The sequence below is a fragment of the Callorhinus ursinus genome, unplaced genomic scaffold (genome assembly GCF_003265705.2).
Source record: "Callorhinus ursinus isolate GAN/ISIS: 27379988/994484 unplaced genomic scaffold, GSC_fseal_2.0 scaffold4, whole genome shotgun sequence".
In the NCBI taxonomy this organism is placed as follows: Eukaryota; Metazoa; Chordata; class Mammalia; order Carnivora; family Otariidae; genus Callorhinus; species Callorhinus ursinus.
In genome coordinates, this window is record NW_027397066.1 from 97,519,428 (window position 1) to 97,526,508 (window position 7,081).

Genomic DNA, 7,081 nt, shown 5'->3' on the forward strand with positions numbered 1-7,081 from the left:
AAGGGAAGGGAAGGAAAGGAAAGGAAAGGAAAGGAAAGGAAAGGAAAGGAAAGGAAAAAGGGAAGGGAAGGGAAGGGAAGGGAAGGGAAGGAAAGGAAAGGAAAGGAAAGGAAAGGAAAGGAAAGGAAAGGAAAGGGAAGGGAAAGGAAGGGAAGGAAAGGACCTATCCAAATAAAAGAAACTAACCTGAGACTTGGAGACAATAAAGGACAGAAAGAAAAATAATGACATATGAACATAAATACATATAACCACAGACAGAATATGTGTGTCTCTATATACTGTCATATTTTAATGTGTTGATAATCTACTGGGAACACAAAATATGAAACCTGGAACAAAAAAGGACATACTATGAGGGGATCCGAGTTGGCACAGGGGATAGTGGAGGTTAAGTGCTAAATCCTCCCTCAGATAGTGAAGACGGAAGAAGGAGAAAAAAGGAATGATTGTATTTTGAAGGTCTCAACTGTGGGATAGATTCTGGCACTGTGGAGAGGAAAGAGTGCTTCTCCGTGGGGGAAAAATGTTGGCATCTTGTTTCCCAATAATAGTCATACATGATCAAAAAGAACTAGGAATATAAGGGAGAGGCACAGAACAGCCTCCACATGCTGGGACAGGGTGGGACTGGGGTAAGGAATTGCTAGCATCTCTATTAAATAAGAAGCGGAGGAGGAGGAAACATCCTTGTTTTGTACATGAAGTCCTCCTGGAGGGCATTGAAAACCAAGAGACAGCCTTAGCTGGGGTGGACTGAAAAGAAACGAGGGCTAGCCGACAGGGCAATATGCTTCTTTACAGAACTGCAGCTGAGAGATACACAGCTATGGAGGTAAGGGGGGCTTCGAAGACTCAGAAAAGCATGACAAGTAGAGGCCAAATAATTACCTCTGAATATATGGGAAAGTTTTCTCCTTCAAATTTAAAGCTTCTCCACTTTTCCAGCTTGGAACAAAGAAGGCTGCCATGCCACTCTTCCATCTTGGTTTCAAACACTCATATGAGACCTTGAGACCTCTGAAGCCTCCGGGGTTGGGGGTGAGTGAGAAGTGGTAAGAGGGCAGGACAAAGTCTTTTGGGATTACTATCTGACATTGATTTCTACTAGATTTGAAAATATGTCATGCTTGGGGCACCTGGGGGGCTCAGTCGTTAAGCGTCTGCCTTGGGCTCAGGTCATGATCCCAGGGTCCTAGGATGGAGCCCCGCATAGGGCTCCCTGCTTCTCCCTCTCCCACTCCCCCTGCTTGCATTCCCTCTCTCACTGTGTCTCTCTCTGTCAAATAAATAAATAAAATCTTTAAAAAAAAAAAAAGAAAATACGTCATGCTAAAATCTTTTCCAGTTTAAACATTTCTGACCATTACCCTTTATCTTCCTGGTTCACTTCACCTAATTCTTGGACTCTGAAAATTCCCCATACTGACTGGGACTCACAACCATTGATCCCACCATCTTTCTAATGCATAATTAGTATCTCCAGCTTTCATTCTGTAGTATTTACAGGCATACCCTGAAAAGTATCTTTCAGTTTAACATTTTCTCGGTAGAAAACATTTTGTTTTCAATATACAAACTTAATAGGTATATCTCTCAGTAATCCATTTTCAGCTCATATTTTTACATATATATATACGTATATATATTTTTACATATATATTTACATATATATACGTATATATATTCACTTTTGTTCCCCCAAACCCAATATAACATTTTAAACAACAAAAAAGTGGAGATGAATCTTAAGATACTTTCTCAATATAATTGACAGAATATCAGAATAATAGTAGATATATTGAAGATCAGTTTGCATATGAATGGTTTGCAAACTAAATGCATTTTTACATGCAAAGGAATTATTAGTTATTGGCGAGTAATAATTTTAAGGTTTTTCATCTAAACAAGATGATTTTTTATTTATATACAGACATTTTACCAAGTTTAGTTACATTTAAGGAAATTGGTTGGGGTTTTAGGAATTTTGTACAAAATAAGATATAGGCCCTTGATTAGCTTTTTTGCAAAAGACATCTGATTTTCAGGGGCGCCTGGGTGGCTCAGTTGGTTAAGCGACTGCCTTTGGCTCAGGTCATGATCCTAGAGTCCCAGGATTGAGTCCTGCGTCAGGCTCCCTGTTTATCAGGGAGTCTGCTTCTCCCTCTGACCCTTGCCCCTCTTATGCTCTCTCTCTCTCATTCTCTCTCTCTCCAATAAATAAAATCTTTTAATTAAAAAAATCTGATTTTCAGTAATGGATTAGTAACTAATTGGGAATCCTCACATTTTCTCACCATCTGGCACATGATGTCTAAGTTAATACCACATATATTAGTTTTATATTATGGTAGCCCCTTTAGGTTTCAAATACCTGTGTTAGAGAAGTCCTAGTTGCTATAACAAACATGCATCAAGATTTCAGTGACAAAATATAAATGTTACTGAACCTGCTGTTACAACTGCAGCCTCCAGCTTCTGGTGGTTAAGAGCCATGCCTGGCTTCCATTGCTTTATGTCCTCATCAGTCCCTTTGCCAAGCTCTGTGCCCACCTCTCCTCATATAAGCCCTAGCTTGCCGATGAGAGCTACCACTGAACGTCTCAGTGACGCCAACGCATCTCCCTCAGGCAGCATATTCCTGATGAACATGACTAATAGGCCCTCTGGCCCTTCTCATAAATATACAACTCTTCTGGCAGGGCTTATAGCTTAACATAATACGCACATTCCAACATGCCTATCTTACTGGGCTCTTTAATCCCTTCCCCGCAATCTGCCATGATAATTCAGGCATTTCAACCTCACTCCGCATGGGCCACTGCTTTCCCTACACTTCTCAGAGCCACCATATCCATGAGTTTGCCTACTCCTACTGACTCCTTGCCAGAGAGCTAATGTCCCAAAAGAGCTTATGCAAGTAAATTAGCCCTTGTTCATCCAATCCTATGCCAATGCCATGAGTCCTCCAATGAAACCAAGGAACTTCAGAAGTCACTAAGTGCCCTTTAGTAGCTACTCCCAAAATTCCAGCAAGAAGCTGTGGAATGCTATATTTGACAGCCTGAGGGAATCACCAAAGCCGGGAGACCAAAGAGAAGTTATCATCAGATATCAGGGGATCTGTAAGTCATAAAGAGCCTGAGTGGTGCCTGTTCAACAAAGAGCAATGACTCACCTTTCCAGGAGCAATTGTCTTGAGACAATTGTCTCTGTCTCAGAGCAGACTAAGCGGTGCCCCAGCTGCAAAGTCTCCAGGTCTGAGGCAGTGAGAACGGTCTAACTCAGAGCCTAGTAGTAATGAGCCATGACCAAGCTGCAGAAATGGCTTTGTGTGAATGGGGGTCCCCTGCCAACAACTTGAGAAAATGTCAGTTCCCCCCCGTACTCAGATTTTATTCGGAAGACGAGGAAGCGGAACTAGGACCCAGGAGGCTGGAAAGGCAGATGTGATAGGGAGTTAAACTTTAAATTCATTGACTAAATTGCCCTAAAGGCACTCATTTAGACTAAGAAAAAATGTTCTAAACTAGAATTTAATGACATATTTAATCCTTATTATTGTTTATCCCCCATTAGGGAAATGGGGGTTTGTGTGCAAGATATCCTTGTTGAAAATAAAGAAACTTGAGATCTCTGTTACTTTCATGTCTGTTCATATTCTTACTGCCCTAAATAGCTTTTTTCATATTCTATGTTAATCTATAAGAGAAGGCTGTTATATAGGAAAAATGAACCTATTATACTTAAGTCTCCAATACACATTCCAGCCTTCTTTCATGGATAAAAACATATAGCTTGGGGAATTGACACCAGATCCAGGAATGATCTCTAATTAGTAAGGCCAGTCATTTTACCCATTTCCCTTGCTGGTAACTGGTTAAGGAACCTAGATTGATCTTTGTAAGGTTTTCCCCTAGCAATAGGCAAATGACTTATGCTAATTAGAACATAGGGAAAAAATTATTCTGTGGATACAGAATAGGAGACTTGTACACAAGGAAATAAGCAGCTCTTTGAATTATGGTAGCCATATTCTAGGCACAGGGTAAGAAATCCATACTGTATAATGTAGACTGGAGAGATGGAAGAATCTGAGCCCTTAATGTTGCAAATGAGCTGCAGAATCTAACAAACTTGAGGCCCTCACATCTTCTAAACTTTTGCAATTTCCTTATTGTTTTATGCCAGTTTGTGGCAGGAACTTTGTTATTTGGAACCAGAAGCAGCCCAGCTCTTACACACCAACATGGAAAGTCAATTTATTATGTTCACGCAACTCTCAGTCCCTTTTGAGTTCAGTGTTCTCTCAAATACTTGTATTGCTATTCGGTCAGTACCAAAGCTTTCATAGGCGTTAACAGGGTCTACTCCTAAAATAGCTACAGCAATAACCACAGTAGTAGTCAGCTAGCCTCTCGGGTCAGAAATGCCACATTGTGTAGTCCTGTTATAAAGATCAGTGAATTGTTCTCCATGTTGAACTCATTTTTATGAAAGAAAATTGAGAATTGGAGTATTTTCCAGGAAAGAAGAGTATTCTCTACTGACTAACAATAATCTCCAAACGCTAGGAGAACAAATTTTTTAAAAGCAAAGGATTACCATATAATGACATTACCCTTGTAATTTTCATTCACACTACTTGCTAAAAGCTGCAACAAAAGTGCGATCTGCAAACACAAATGTGTGGAGCTCATTTCTAATATATAAAACTGGGTGGAAATTACTCTGCAAGGCATTCCACAAAGAATTTTAGAAAAAAAAATCTATGGAAATCCAATTGACCAAAATACTTTGCAGAGAGAGAGGAAGGAAGGACCCAGAAGGGTTTTGCTTGTTTGTTTTACTGTATTAGTAGAGGAATTAACTATATACATGTTTGCTGAAATCCTCTTTTATCTTAAAGCAGTCTCTCTTTTGATCATTAGAATAGGGTATTTTAAATATATATCTGAGATAAATGTAGGAAACTGCTGCTAATGTTTTGTTCACTACAACTTGTAGCTAATTTATTACAACATGCGTAAAATGACACATCAGGTAGGAAATTCAAAATGACAGAGATTCTAAAGGAGTCCACTACTGAACTCTAGATGTGGATCTCCGAACTCTAGATGCAGAACCACTATTAAAGCCAAAGAAGGCTTGTATTCAGATAAGTCCACTGATGCTAGACTTTAAAGAAAAAAAAAAACTTTTATTTACAATATTTGCCTTTAGAATATATCGGCATAGGCAAAGCTAATCTTAATTCGAAATTCTAAAATTGTGACCTGAACCTCTAAGAGCTCCTTTTGCCACTTATGTTTCATTCAGGATTTACTCCAGAAGATCTTTAGAGGTAGTCAATATTTTCTTAAAGTTATTTAGGTATTGAAAATTGTATTAAAATGATTAGTGTCTAATAAGATGAAAACTATATAAAAAAGAAAAGATATGCTCCATGTTCAGTTGAAAAAAGTATAGCATGTGCACATGAGATAAACAAGACCCTTCATATTCCCTAATATGACATCACTCTTAGCATAAGTTTTTCATTTATTTTAACTTATAAAATAAATTAGTTGTTCTAAATGGATCTCTGAATAGTTCCTTAGAGCTATAAGATTATATTATTCTAAGAACATATCAATAAAATACAGAAAGCATATTAACAGGGAGTAAAAAATTATCAAATCTAAGTAGGATCACTGAGAGAATTTGGAACCCTTTAGGGTGAAGTATTGGTTCTTCTGTCATGTTCCCATCAAGAGAATAGAATCTATACCTTAAGTCTTAATCTATATTTTGAATGAATATTATTAGATATTTCCCATTATCTTCTTTTTAAAAGGAAACTATAATACCGTAGCTTAATTTGTCCTATATTATGTCTCAAAGTGTGTTTTCTTGGCCATCAAATGCTCTGACATTTTTCCCTTGACTTACTATTTCTAACAACTCAAAAATAAATTCTATTTTAAATTAACTATTTTAATTAGCAAAGAATCTCAGAACCTTGTTTAATTTGGGCAAGCCACTTCCGGAATCTGAACCTCAATTCTTCATCAGTTAAGAGAGGGAGTGAGGATGTTTGATAAGGTTGCTTCCATAGTCTCTGCCAAGACTGAAATTTGATTCTAAAGACCAATTAAGAAATACCTACGACATTGCGTTTTCTGGTGGAGCCTGGAGCCTCAGGGAAAAATGGAAAATTTCCCTGCAAATTACTACATGTAGCTGTCCGAGAAAACCTCAGAAACTATTTTTTTTTTACAAATAAAAATCTTAATATAGTAAAAAGTAGCTATTTTCCAACACAACAGAGTTTTGCTTATATTGCCTGAATAATTTGAAATTATATAACATACTAAAAATAACTATCATCATTCACTTGAAAATAAAATTCCGAAAAATTACTCAGTAAAAGTGATATTCCCCAAATACCCAGGATTCCCTTTTTGAGAATCCATACTTTAGTAAAAACTAATTATGAGCTCCTGTTTATGAGAAACATTTTTTTTGCCACATAACAGTATAAAAATGTGAAATTCACATACACCAGGCATATTCCACAGAGGCACTTGATATATGTTCTCTTAATGAAACGTTGTATAAAAGTAGAACTCTCCACAAAGCATTTATTGATGTTCTAAATATTTTCTTAAAGTTCTGCTTATAATTATCCCATTTGAGTGGTAATGGAAGGAGAGCAGATAGCCCAGTGGGAATATCTTCCAGAATATGATTTATGATGTCTTCCCCTTGAAAAATAAGTCATGGTCATACTTTGTGCATTGTTAGCTATAGAATGTGGTGTTTTAAAGTAAATGAATCGGAGATAATTTGTACTGATAAATGAGACTTGACTACAGAATATTTTAATTCATTTTCTTGTCCAGAGATAAGATAAAGCAGCTCAGTCTATGGTAATTAAACCTATATTTCCATAGATCTTAAGAGTAAGTTGGATCATAGAGGTAAAGGACTAATAAAAGTTAAGCACCTTTTGAGTAAACTTTGGGAGAAAAGTAGCAATCAGCAACAGGTCCTGCTCTAATGGCGGGGGACCCAGTGCTATGATGCACACCCCTATTTG